This window comes from Dipodomys merriami, unplaced genomic scaffold (genome assembly GCF_024711535.1).
Source record: "Dipodomys merriami isolate MVZ:Mamm:240054 unplaced genomic scaffold, mDipMer1.0.p SCAF_24, whole genome shotgun sequence".
Classification (NCBI taxonomy): Eukaryota; Metazoa; Chordata; class Mammalia; order Rodentia; family Heteromyidae; genus Dipodomys; species Dipodomys merriami.
Window position 1 is genome coordinate 23,934,420 of NW_027203826.1, and position 15,242 is coordinate 23,949,661.

At 35.6% G+C, this 15,242-nt stretch overlaps 1 protein-coding gene across 4 annotated transcripts in view; it reads right to left on the reverse strand.

Annotated features, from left to right (window-relative positions):
- The window catches only part of Rabgap1l (RAB GTPase activating protein 1 like), a 460,833-nt gene that overhangs the window by 192,303 nt on the left and 253,288 nt on the right, over nt 1-15,242 (reverse strand). The gene's annotated exons all lie outside the window — the stretch shown is intronic.

Consider the following 15,242-nt stretch of genomic DNA (forward strand, 5'->3'; position numbering starts at 1 on the left):
CCTTCAGCCTCCAAAGTTTCCCAGGTAGGGTGGTAGTCAATGGAACCATCAAATCCATACCAGACTCCATGCAATCAACTTTGAGAGCCTAAAGAACCTGGAATTTTTACTCTTTTTTAAAAAGTATATGTTAATAGATTATATTTTTTAAAAAGTATATGTTAATAGATTATAATATAACTAATTTTACCCTAACTTCAAGGAATTCATAATTACATGTATTACTCAACTCTAGAAAAGAGTTTGGTATCTTAGAACTGCCACTCTTCTTGGCCTTGGTATCTATTTACATGAATTTTAATTTTGTAAATCCTTTCAGGTCTTCGATTAACTAAATAATCATCACTCAATCAAAATACAGTCATGGCATTATTGTTCTCTTTTATCTTTTTCATTGCTAATGATGACATTATCACAGTTTCCTATAATGAGAGAAAAATAGATCACCAGAATCATTAATAAATTTGAAATAAATTTCCAGAGCCTTATCTAATATAAAAATTGAAGTATCAGCATCTCCTACTAATTTATTTTTTAGCTCAATGCAGCTACATTTCTGATAGCTAGCTCATGAACCTGGGTGAGGTATGGAAGAATACAGAAAGACTATAGAAGAGAAAAACTGAAATAAGGGAGAATGGTTTAATCATCTTTACTTATAGCATTTCCAATAATAATGAACTCTGTTGTTTCTTTTCCAATAAACTCAGTACTCTGAGATTTGTGATGAGAGAGCACACCGTAAGTGACAAACATATTCTCAAAGCTTGTTCTACCGATTAAAGATACACATTGAGAATGTCTTAAAAGTGTGCGTCTCTGGGCTGGGAAGGTGGCTCAGTTGTACAGTGCTTCCCTTGCATGCATGAGGCCCTGGGTTTGATTCCTCAGTACCACATAAGCAGAAAAAGCCAGAAGTGGTGCTGTGGCTCAACTGGTAGAGCACTAGCCTTGAGCTGAAGAGCTGAGAGATGGTACCCAAGCCCAGAGTTCAGACCCCACGACCAACCAGAAAACCCCAAAAACTGTGAGTCTCCAAAGTTCATCATGCTTGTTAATCAAATCTATATCATTACGACAATGTTTGATCCTTTTTTTTCCCCCAGTCATGGGGCCTAAACTTTGGGCCACTGCGCTGTCCCTAAGCTCTTCAGCTCAAGGCTAGCACTCTACCACTTGAGCCACAATGCCACTTCTGGGTTTTTCTGCATATGTGGTGCTGAGGAATTGAACCCAGGGCCTCATGCATGCAAGGCAAGCACTCTACCACTGAGCCACCTTCCCAGCCCATTTGATTCATTTTTGCAAATATATTTAACATTTTCTGGAAATTGTGCCATTATTTTTGTATCATTTCTGTTACAAGAGAAGTCCAATAAAAATAAAGGCTTATGATATCTCAGTGACTCTTTAGCCTATTCTCTAAATAGAGAGTTGAAGATAAACGTGAAAAACAGCAGCGTTAATTTTCTACTTGTTTTATGTTTTGAAGATAGGTTAGAGGAAAAAATGACTTTTCAAGCCTACACTATTGATAGCATAACTTACTATTGGGATTCACTAAACAGTTAAAAAATTGTCAATAGCAAGCTCTCCAAAACACTGTTATGCTTTAAACATTTTTTGTCAAATAGAATCTTCTCCTATTAAAAAAACTGCATCTCTTTATACCCTGCTTTTCCCAGCCTGCATTTCACAGATCCTCTAGCTACATGCTTGTTTGGTCTGACTTTTAAAAACCGTCTGGGCATGACTTCTGGTAATGAAGCACAAGCTTCTATTGGATCAACCTCCTCCTGGTAACGAATTTAAATGGACAAATAGAGAACACAAGCACCAAAGAAATGAACAAAAGTATGCAGAAACTAGAAGGGAAATGCACTGAAAAGAGAATGGAAGCCGGGCGCCAGTGGCTCGTGCCTGTCAGCCTAGCTACTCAGGAGGCTGAGATCTGAGGATCGCAGTTCCAAGCCGGCCCGAGCAGGAAGGTCCGTGAAACTCTTATCTCCAATAAAGCACCAGACAACCGGAAGTGGCGCTTTAGCTCAAGTGGTAGAGCGCTAGCCTTGGCTGAAGAGCTGAGGGACAGCGCCCAGGCCCAGAGTTCAAGCCCCACGACCAAAAAAGAATGGAAGTATGTAAAATTTTCATTCATTATACCTTTTGCCTATGGCCAGGCTTCAGTGATACGTGGTGAAATAGTCCAAACGTAAAAATGTACTCATTACCTTGCTCTTATAACTGTAACCCATCTGCACAGTATTTTCACAATAAAAAAACTTATTTAAAAAAAAACCTATAGCCTTACCAGCTTAAAGGACTGGAAGGCAAACACAGGTATCTGTAATATCTAGAAAGTGATAGTGGAATTTTAGCTAAAAAAAGCAACAAAAGGTAAAAATGTATACTTTATGATCCTATTTACAGAAAGTTCTGTAATAAGGCAAACTAATATATACTTTTAAGAAATCAAATCAGACATTGCTCTGGAAAACAATCAGTTTGACAGCAAAGACATAGAACATTTCCATGTCTCAGATGACAAGAGACACACATTTGTCAAAATAATAAAAATAGCCTTCTTCTTATTTGTACATTGCATTGAAAGTATACTTTATTTACCAAAATAACTGTTAACAAACACAGAACTCTGGCCAATAATAGATATGTTGAAGTATTCAGGCATTGTATATGGACATTTGTAACTTACTTTGAAATGGCTTAAGATATTAAAATTGATTAACTGAAAAATTGGATAAGCAAACTGATGGATAGCTATAAAATTAACAAAAAGTGGAATATATATGGAAGGTTTATGGATTTTCATTGTACAATTCTTTCAACATTTCCATATATGTAAATTGACACAATAACCCTTGTGGGAGAAATCTCTGACTATACCCTGCCAGTATCTTCCATTTTGGATTTCAGGTTACTTTTCTGGGCATATTCACTGGAGTACTTTATAGCTTCATGCATCAACGTAATATTTACTGAATATCTATTGTGTGTCAAACAATGTGCTTCATAAGGCAGCTATGAAGGTGAAAGAATAGTTTCTGCCCCTCAACTCAGAGTCTTCTGGAAGAGGGCCATATGTATAATGAAAATGTTCATAGTGAAAAAAGTATTGAGGAATATATGGAAGATCAGAAGGCATAAGTGGGTAACCAGGAGAGTTCAAGGCAAGGAGGGCACTGTAAACAAGTCACAGCTGTTTTAGAGGGTGCAAGCAACAGTATGCTGCAGGCCAAGCACATCTACAAAGGCATTAGAAAAGTCTGACGTATTAATCATATACCAGACTCTGTGCATGTTAACGTTCTATATTCTCATTTAATACCCAAAAATTCTATTAATAAAAAGAGTAAGGTTTGAAAAGGATTTAGTATCTTAGATAATGTCACAAAGCTAGTAGGTGGTAGAGCCTGGAATTATACCCAAACTGAATACAGAAACTAAATTTTTAGCACCTTTATTATATCATTTAACACTCTCTGTGCAGAATTATTATTTTTAGATATTTATATGTTTGTGTTTATAGAAGATGGAAGGGGCCATATTCTGATCAGCCTATGATTCAAAGAATGATAAACGTAGGATTCTAAATCCTCAAGAAGAAATCATAATCTGATTCTTTTCACTCCAGTGTTTTGGGTTTAGCTAGGAGGATGTTTTATTTTATTGTGGTAATGAATTTTGAAGTAGGGGCTTGTTAGGCAGGTAAGTGCTTTTCTGCTGAATCACTTCTAGCCCCATTTTGTGTTAGGTTTTTGTTTTTGTTTTTTTTAATATAGGTTCTTACTTCTTGCCTGGGTATGTGCCTGGCTCATGGTCCACCTATATCAGGCTTCCAATCAGAGCTAGGATAACAGGTACAGATTACTGTACCAAGCTCTCAGTTCAGAAAGTGCCTTGTGAATTTTTCTGCCAAGTTGGCCTTAAACTGCAATCCTCCCAAGTAACTAAGATTATGAAAGTGAGTCACCAGGGTGAAGAAGAATTTATCTGCATAATACATTTATTACCATGTTGACCACAGACTAAAATTTAGGCATGATAACAGACAATTTATAAGCCTTAGTCTTGCTGGTACTAACATTTATATATACCATGTAAGGCTATCCTTAATAAAATAAATATGGAAGACAGTTGACAGCTACATTAGACCCAAATACTTTATTTTTTGGTACCAGGGATTAAAGCTATGGCAAATATTTATTCAGTCTTCTTTCTTATACAACCTTCTTTCCTCTCAATTACTTTCCCACATACCAATCTTTAGTAGGCTGGTACAGTTAATACAGAATGATGTATTTTTTCATTGGACCTAGGAATGGCACCATGCATACTATAACACTTACAGATAAAGATGAGGGACTTGATTCAAGGAAGAATAAAAGAGAAATCAAAAGATGTTCTCAAGCCAGATGCTGAGGCTGCTATAGAGCATACAATGTAGGTCAGACTTAACAATAGATCCTCATTTGGCTTCCTGGCACTTTGAAAGTAACTGACAGAAGTGCTAATTCACTGGTTTTGATCAACAGTAAAAACCAGTTTTAACTGTGATATATAAATGTTTCTACCAATTCTAATCCAAATATTGAGCTGTCACAATGAACTTTTCAGTACAAATCTAAGGACAATGCTGAAAACATACAGCAGTAACTCAGAGCTCCTTACTTTGATGAGAGCTTTGCATTTATATAAGTCAATTTGCCATTTATTAGACAGACAAAACATCTCACCTGTCACTTATACTGAAGCAACTTGAGGCCATAACAAATTAAGTGAGCTATTCATTGTATTATTATTCTTGGCACCAATAGTCTGTACATGAGATATGTTAGAGAAACAGATAAAGTATGCTTTAAGTATAAAATACGTGAAACCTATTTAAAAATGAGATCTGTTCTCATACATTCTGTAAAACAAACAAAAAAGTATATGAAGGAAAACTATTTTTAGGTAATAATACAAAAATCTGAATGAGAAGAGGTTGAGAGGAACAAAAATTACAAGAAACTGGTTGTTTAAAAAAACATAATAAAGGTAAACTTAGCTTATAAACTTTTAAGTAAATACATTAGGTGGTATACATATACATGCAAATTTATTAACTGAAATAGTGTAGATTCAAGGGAGATAGCAAATAGTGTAATTCCTTAGAAAGGCAAAATCAAAGTTAAGTAAAACAGAACACCAGGAAGTAGGTACCCAGAATGGATAGGGTGGGGATAGACAAAGAGGAGAATGCAGTTGAAGAATCTGATGTATATTCTACAAAATTAAGAAGAGTGAGGAAATGAGTGGGTAGGGAAGAGGTGGACGAGAACGATAAAGGGGTGACAGGATGTGTTGCATTCATACACTGTTAAATGGTTTCTACTTCATGCAACTACTTAAAAATTTAAATAAAGTTTCTGAACTTCGAAAAAAAAGAAGAGAGGAAGAAAAATGTTCTTGAAAACAAGAAGTGATCAACAGCTTCAGATGTTGCTGACATATCAATAAGAAGATAGATTTGATCATTAGAGTTTCTACGTGAAATATATTTTTGTTTTAATCACACTCTTCAGAGCACTGATACAGCTAATGATGAAAAAGAGTTTATGAAGGTATAGGAGGGGAGGTATTGGCTATAGCAAATACAAATAATTATTTATGAAAGACTTTACAAAGAAGAATTTTATCTCAAACATAAAGGTAATAACAGTCATACCATAAACTCATATGAGAATAAAATGTCTATCACATATATAGTAAAGTGCTAGATAAATGGTAGGAATTACATTCTGGTGTCTAGAAGAATCAAATATCCCATGTATTTATCATTAGGGGAAAACACGGGAGTATTTGGATGGAGTCTCCTCACTACTCATATTTTTATGGATTCTGAGATCCAGTCCTTACTGAGAGGGATATGTTTGCTATAGATGCCTTAGAAACACCAGCTTACCCCAATGTACCAATGTCAATCAAAGACTTTTTCATATCTGAAATTGCATTGGTTCATATTTTGAATATTATCTTAAGAAGTAAATGGCAGAGATATAAATTTTTTAAAAAGTAATTAAGCTTTCTCAAGCACAGAGAAGATAGCCTGATATGGTGTATTAGAACCTCTCCAAGTTAACAAAGCCGTTAGTGTAATGAAGTGGGTGGCTAAGTGTGGAAACTCAGTGTATGACAAGATGTAGAGAAGTCTATACTTTGTGACATATTGGCACAGGGTGTTAGAGCCTAACAGCAGTAAGGAGAATCTGCATGCAAGGGGAATAGTAGCAGTAATTGGAGACTGGTAACATGAAGATGTTGCTCAAATGAATGATATATTAAGGATGACAGACACTAAAATTACTCCTCTGATGCCCGAACAGAATTAAAAGTATTGTTATGAATCTGCAAGTTTTTAGCACATGTAGGTGGACATAAAAACAAATAGGGCAAGAGCAACAATGAACAAAAAGGCAGAACAAGACCTCTGAGAATTTTCTCCTCTCTATATAGCAGACAATATGGCAACAATTGTTGAATCAACATTTTTTAAAGAACTGTTTAAAGTTACCAACAGCTTGTACTAGTCTGGGGAGTATTTATTCCAGAAAACCAACTGAATCTTGGTAAGTTCAGGGACTTGGGAAAGGGATGTAGCTCAGTGGTAGAGTGCTTGTATAGCATGTTCAAGGCCCTAAATTCCATCCCAAGCTTGACAAGAAAATAATTTTTAAAAAAACACAAAAAACCCCCCAGTCATTTCTGGCATTTTTGACTTGCTTGAAAGTTCCATCTCTTACCCTTTGGGTCTGTGATAACCTTGAAAAGTAATGGCCTGCATTTACAGTGACAACAAGCAGTCTGGCAGCTGTCAGGGAGCAAAACAGGGTTAGAGCTCCTGCTAAGTCTCATTCCCAGAGAATTATTTGACCTGTCTGATGGTTCCAGGGAACAATCTGCATGCATCGCTTACCCAGTATGAAGTCTTTTCCCCAGGGGTATTTGTCAAAAATACTTACAAGCAATTGTTTAGTTCTGTGGCTGGCTTATATAGTGGAAAAGGAATTGGGGCAAACAATATACTAATCAAAAAGCTTTCATTAAAAAGAATATTTCAGAAATTCTCAGAGATATTTCTGAGCAGATATATCTAGAGAAAGATGCTTGTCTTTATAGGGCTGTGCAAATGTTCAAGGTTCCTGCATTCTAAGGAAGATCTGAGAAGGTCCTAAGCCTTCACTTCTGGCTTTCCTTGAAACTGTTCCTAGGAGGAAGTGAAGGCAAACAGAGCATACAACTGTCCAGATGAAAAATGGAAAGACATTTCTAAATACACTACAGAGCTTCTAGACAAAGAATGAGAGACTTACTGGCTCCAAGACTCAGGAAAATCTATTTAATAATTTGTTGATCACCAAGCAAAAATTTAAGTGACTACATCTGACAGATATAGACTCTACCAAATTAGTTTACAAAAGTCACTAACCGAACAATCATCTGCAACAAACAACATCAGGTGAAACCACAAAGACAAAATATAGATTAACAATTCTAGGGACTAAGAGCAAGAGTGATTGAAAGTGACTTCCAACAAGTACAGAGTTTCTTTTTGAAATATTCTAGAGCCAGGCACCAGTGGCTCAAACCTGTAATCCCAGCAACTCAGGAGGCTGAGACCTGAGCATTCCGGTTCAAAGCCAGACTGGGCAAGAAAAGTCCTTGAGACTCTTATCTCCAATTAACCACCAGAAAACTGGAAGTGGTGCTGTGGCTCAAGTGGTAGAACACTTGCCTTGAGCTGAAGAGCTGAGGAACAAGCGCTCAAGCCCAGAGCTCAAGCCCCACAACCGAAAAAAAAAATTCTAGAATTAAATAGAGGTATCAGTTGTACAAGTTCATCAATATAAAACCCACCAAACTGAACATTTTCTTGGGACTAGAATTCAGGATCTGACACTTTCACTCACTGGTTGGCACTCTAACAACTGAGTCATGCCTCCAGCTGCTGAATTGTACTTTTAAAATGATCCATGTTATTATGTTGTGAACTATATCTGAATAAAAAAGAAAAAACATGGACTCAAATGTATGTTTATAACACACATGCATATGTGTGTGTGTGTGTGTGTGTGTGTGTGTGTGTGTGTGTGTGTGTGTGTGTGTGTGTGTGTGTGTGTGTATTACCTTGCTCTGTCCCATAAGACTATTTGCAAACAAAGACACTCAATAACAATGATGGATGTAGCTTTCACATCTTGGTTTCTTACTATTAAAGGAACAAGGACATTTGGAGAAATGGTAAGTTCTAGAGATGGGACAAAGAAATAAGGATGGAATTTTATGTTTTTCAGCCAAAATGGAAGGCCATGCTCCAAGAATGATAGGCTTATATCAAAAGGACACAACCACCTGCTTGAAGCCCTCCAGCTGGACAGTTTTGGGGACAATTTGAGCACCAAAACAAATGACAATGAAAGAATATACAAGAATACAAAATATATATAACAAGAATATAAAACAATGACTAGTCTATAATCTCCAGAAGTGTCAAAGCCATGAAAGGGAAAGAAATAACAGTTATTCCAGACCGAAAGAAATCTAGAAGACATGATAACTAAATGAAATGAGTGATTTTGAACATTTTCTATAAATAACAATATTTAAACTATCCATGAAACTTGAATGATGTCTAAAGCTTACGTAGTAGCTAATATATGCATATTGATATACTGATTAGGGTGTTTCAGTTACATGGGAGAATATCTTTGCTTACCAGAAAAAAAATTGAAGTATTTGGGAGATGATGACACATCCTGCTGGCAAATCACTCTCAAAATAGTTCAGTAAAACTAAATTCTGTACCTGAAATTCTCCTGTAAGTTGAAGATTATTAAAAAATATATGCAACATATACATGCATATACACATATACATATGTATATCTACAATTTTCATAGTATAATTTTGGTTGAATCTAATAATAAAACCTGGATTTAGAAAAGGTTATTAAGGTTCTTATAAGCTGGTAACCAGGAGATTCACTGATATAAAATAACCTAAACACTGAAGTCAAATGTAGATAGCTAGATGTACTCACAAATACTCACTCAGAAAGCAATTTTCTTATCTAACATAGGTGCTAAAGTTCCTAGATATAAGTTTATCTTTATATAATTACATATATATCTTTATATATACATTTTAAAGGCTCTTGACAACCATTTAGAAGTATATTGACATATTCTTTTAAAAGAAATATAAAAACATATTAAAATATAACTAGAATCCGTACCTTTAAAGATTTTTTGATGTTTCCATCACAAATGAACTACTACTTAATTATTCAGAACTCAGTTTATATTTTTAGGTGATTACTTTAAGGACATGATACAGGATACCACTCACGAACTATGAAATGAAAAAAGCAAGAGCCTTTTCTTTAAGGTGTTTATTCTGGTTTATGAATATTAAGTACTCTACAGAGAAGGAAATGTCAGAAATAGAGACATCCCCTACAGTGTATGTGAATTAAAATTTATATTAAGACAAACATCAACTGAATAAAGACATCATGCTTAACTGGCTGATGTCTCCCAATTGGTCTTGCCAAACTTCCACTCAAAGCACAGATTTCAACATTCCACTAAACCTTCCTTCCTTCCTTTTCCCCATTGGGACAGAACTGGATTGTAATCTAATGGCTCTTTTAGTGTCCTCCAACTCTTTCCCTATTTTCTCTTACTGGTATTTTCTTACTAATACTTTCTTATATATCTGAACTTGTATTTGTTATAGGCTTCCCATGGGACCTGAATTAACAGTCCATAGGTAAGAGTATGTCTGCCACTCAGTATGACTGAGATAAAGGAGTTACCCTTCCTATTCAAGGACTGAACAGAATAAACAAAAAACTTGCATAAAATATCATTTGTAATAATAATCTAAACTTTATAAAGTAATTTTTAAATGGCCTTTCTCACATATATTCAAGATGGTATTATGAGATAGAGATAGATAGATAGACCTTTTTGTATATGATGTGAGCAGCCAAAATCTACTTAATAAAAAATCTCTGATACAATTTTATTAAACATAGTGCTCATGTTTTACATGAGAGCTCAGTCTTGTTTTAATCTGTAAATTACTGTGGCAGAGTGGGTAGGAAAAGCTTCAGAGAGAAGATGGGCAACTAAGATTTAGACAGATGGGAAAGAGGAGGAGGACAATGCAAATTCATTCTTCCTGGGGGAGAAAGCAGGAAGAGGTCCACTTAAGGAGGAGGACTCAAAAAACGCAGAAAGAAATCTAACTTAGAAGAAGGCTTCAACAATATAAAGATATTGTCAACTTTGTAATAATTAGTAAGCAGGATATTTATCTCCATAATTCTATGACATACATAATTTGTTCAGGAATAACTATGAGTTTGTCTAGAATATATAAGCCATTTAACTCTAGCACAGAAACAGGTTTAAATTTTTAAAAATCTTAAGTTCAAAAGGAAACAAGCACCTAACAGAAATACATTTATATGTGCCCCAAAATATTATTAAAATGTACATAGCAACAATATTCTTTATGTTTTTTTTTTTTTTTGTCAGTCATGGGGTTTGAACTCTGGGCCTGGGCGCTGTCCCTGCGCTCTTCAGCTCAAGGCAAGTACTCTACCGCTTGAGCCACAGTGCCACTTTAGGTTTTCTAGTGGTTTATTGGAGATAAGAGTCTCACCACGTTTACTGCCCGGGCTGGCTTTGAACCACGATCCTCAGATCTCAGTCTCCTGAGTAGCTAGAATTACAAGCATGAGCCACCAGTGCGTGGCAGCAACAACATTCTTAATACCTAAAAGTAAAAAATTCATCTGCCTACCAAGAAGAGAATGCATCCCATATTATGAAACATTCCATAGTAGAATTTTATTTACCAGTGCAAATAATAAATTATTGTTCTCTGCAATAAAATATCTTTTATGCAAAGATCCCTTGTGTTTTGTTTTAGAAATAAATTCTATTTTCTTCCTCAAAGAGCAACATTATTTTTTCTTAAAGGAGTGACTCTAACCAAACCCTTAGAATGTATACCAATCCTTTCACTCTAATTTTATCTATCATTATCCTCTTCATAAATGCACTTTCCTACTTCTTTACCCTAGTAATAATATAGCCGTTTCAAATTAGCTTTTCAGCTAAAGGACTGTGGGCTCACATAAACACCAAGGCAATTTCAAGAAATTCTTCTGGGACCAAGAATATTGGGGAAAAAAGTTTAAATCGCTTCAGACATTCCCAAGAGCATAATAAATCACTCACTATGTCTAGGACTGTAGCCTCACTCATCTCACCTTTTCATTATTACAGCCTCAGAAGAAGATATGTATTTAAAAGAAAACCACAGCTCCTCAGCTGATTATGACTCACAGGATATCCATGCTATTAATATGTATATTAAAGAGGACAAATAACCAACAAAATAATCCTTCCCATATGACCATATTGATTCTAACAGATATAAAAATGAGTTTGAAGTCATATAAACAAAGACTGAGCATGAAGTTAAATCCCTAACACACAGAGAGAGGTGGGAGAAAATGGAGAGGAGGGGAGACAGGGAGTTTTCCAATTTCAAGTTAAAATTCCTTATATGCATGTAGCACACACTTATGGTTCTGAACAGTTAAACAAAATTCTCCTTGTCAATGAAGTATGTTCTTGCCTTGTTCAAGATAAAATTATGCTTGAACAATTCTAAAATGGCTAGTGTAAAATGATTTAAAATAAGAAAATAAAATAAAATTATTACTCTGAGAGGTTAAGATTCATCAGTATGAAAAACCTGTAGTACCTCTCTCCTACTGCAGACAAGAGATCAATGCACATTCTCCTCTACTCTTAAAAATGTGAAATAGTCACCAATACCTTCAGTGCTGAGGAGACCATCATGAAAAACTGACCAATTATATTTCCTCTCTAGCACTAAACAATGTCTTATAGAAGATAAACTTTTGAGAAAACTAGACAACAAAATATTTCAAACAATGACGTGAAGATGTCAGCGTCCCTCACTATAAACACAGTAGAATCTCTAGTAAATATATCAGATTCTTTTAGTTGAGATACTGGAAGGGTTCTAATTTCTAAGTAACAAAAAGAACAGTGAAAAAAGGGTCAAAGGATAGGTCTAGGATATAACTTAGTGGTAGGAGGCATGGTTAGTGTTACATGGTTCTAGGTTCAAATCCCAGGTCACAAATAAGAGGAGGGAGGCTCAAAGGGATCTCTTATACCCTACATAAAAAAAAGTGCACTCCAAGAAAAAAAGAAACATAACCAGAGACTTTATAATTTTTCATGAACAGGTCTATCATCTGTTAAAAATGATCACCATGATTTGAAACTGCTCTACATCTATTTGCCTTGACTCCATAAGTGTTATTGTATATGAGGTATACTTGTACCTCATTAACATTAACACTGTCCCTTAAACTTGAAAAGGTCTAGAAATTTTATTCTTTTGGTTTTTACATTGAGAACTATGATCCATACACAACTGATTTTTCATGAGTGACAAGTCAAAGGTCATTATTTTCATGACTTTAAACTTGACTGATATTTCTTTTTTTTTTTTTTTTTTGTCGGTCGTGGGGCTTGAACTCTGGGCCTGGGCGTTGTCCCTTAGCTCTTCAGCTCAAGGCGAGCACTCTACCACTTGAGCTACAGCGCCACTTCCGGTTTTCTGGTGGTTTTATTGGAGATAGGAGTCTCACGGTCTCTCCTGCCCGGGCTGGCTTTGAACCGCGATCCTCAGATCTCAGCCTCCTGAGTAGCTAGGATTACAGGCGTGAGCCACCAGCGCCTGGCTCTGATATTTCTTAAATATTAAGCATAGGAGGAAAAAAGTAAACTAGACCTTCTTACAACTAATAGCTTCTGTATATAAAAGATCCCACTGAGAAAATCAACACAGAAAAAAATTCTGCAACAAACATATTATAAAAACAATTCACCAGGCACCACTGGCTCACACCTGTAATCATTGCTATTCAGGGGGTTGAGATCTAAGAATTGCAGTTCGAAGCCAGCCTGGGCAGCCTTGGATACTCATTTCCAATTCACCACTCAAAAAACAGAAATGAGGCTGCAGCTCAAAGTGGTAGAGCACCACCTTTGAGTAAAAGAGCATAGCACAGCACCCAGGCCCTGAGTTCAAGGCTCACAATTGACACCCCTCCAAAAAAGATTTATACAAGAATACAGAAAAATCAATAAATTAGAATTAGTAAGAGAAAACACAATTGTAAAACTGAATAGAGGATAGTTTTGTCATGAAAAAGGGTACCCTAATTTCCAAGAAGCATGGAAGTACCCCTACACAACTTCCAAAAATGATTACACTTTAGAAGTTTACCAAGTATTGATGAAAAAGCTAGAACTCTTATTAGTTGAAATGTAAAGAAAAAAAACTTGAAAATCTGTTTGACAGTATCTACAGAAGGAAAATATAGTGTATACATAAGAGAAATACATTTATATGTGCTCCAAAATATTAATATAGAAATACATTTATATGTGCTCCAAAATATTAATATAAAAGTATATATAGCAACAATATTCAAAATACCTAAAAGTAAAAAATAAGTCAAATAAGTCAAATGTCTACCAAGAAGAGAATGTATCCTGTATTATGATATAGTCAATAGTAGAATTTTATTTAGCCATAAAACAATAGTGTTATCTGCAATAAAAATAATTGAATCCATAGTCAACACAAACTAACCTCATGAATTCATAAAATAATAAATAATACTGAAGTTTCATATTATATAATTGCATTCTTTAATTTCACTTTTTTTTTTTTTTTGGTTAGTCGTGGCGCCTGAACTCTAGGCCTGGGTGTTGTCCTTCAGCTATTAAGCTCAAGGCTAGCGCTCTACCTCTTGAGCTATAGCGTCACTTCTGGCTTTTTCTGCTTATGTGAGAAATCGAACCCTGGGCCTCATACATGCAAGGCAAGCACTCTACTATTGAGCCACCTTCCCAGCTCTAATTTCATTCTTAAAAGTCCAGAAAGAGACAATATGAATGCAGATAATACACAAGAGAACAGTGGTTTGGTTTGTAGAAAGTAACAACCAGCAGAGAAAATAAAGTGAGATATCTAGGCACAAATTCACTGAGCTATGTACCTTGATTATTTGTGCACTTTATTACATGGGTATTAGATATTATATGATCATAAATTTCCAATGGTGGCAGTAAAGTATAAAATGATTTTGAAGAGACTATCATAAATACAAGGGCTTTAATCCAAAAATACTCTACATTCTCAGTTGACCCTAGTGGCTCACGCCTATAATCCTAGCTACTCAGGAGGCTAAAATCTAAGTATTGTGGTTCAAAGCCAGCCGAGGCAGGAAAGTCCGTTAGACTCTTATCTCCAATAAACCACCAGAAAACCAGAATGATGCTGTGGCTCTAATGGTAAAGTACTAACCTTGAGCTGAAAAGTCTAGGGACAGCACCCAGGTCCAGAGTTCAAGCCCCATGACACACACACACACACACACACACACACACATATATTCTACAATATTACAAGTGATTGTAATAAGAGATAAAATATGTAAGTATGATATTCAATTTGTAATTATTATTAGATATCTCCAGTTTGACTTAAAAACTTTTAAAGAAAAGAAAAATCTTTAAAATCCTTAAGCACTAAAGAGATCATGGTGCCAAATCCCCTCAAGAAGTTTAAATCAGCCAGGTGCTGTTGGTTCACACCTGTAATCCTAGCTACTCAGGAGGCTGAGATCTGAGGATTGAAGTTCAAAGCCAGCCTTGGCAGGAAAGTCCATGAGACTATTATCTCCAATAAACCACCAGAAAACTGGAAGAGGTGCTGTGGCTCAAGCTGTAGAGCGCTCACCTTGAGCTGAAGAGCTGAGGGACAGCGCCTAAACCCAGAATTCAAGCCCCATGACCGACAAAAAAAAAAAAGAAGTTTAAATCATCATTTACAAAAGAAGATAAACCTGCATGGATGCTGAAATTAAAATAACTTCTTTCAAGAATTTTGAGTAAAATCATCAAAGATGGCCTCTTTCTTCATCTGTCTTCTCAGTATATATGCATTTTTTGTCTCTGGAAAACTGTAACTCAAACATTTATTTTTCCAGCAGTGAGTAACTCCAAATGCACTTGTGAAGACAACACTTCAGATGTTTGTATATAGATGGAATATAA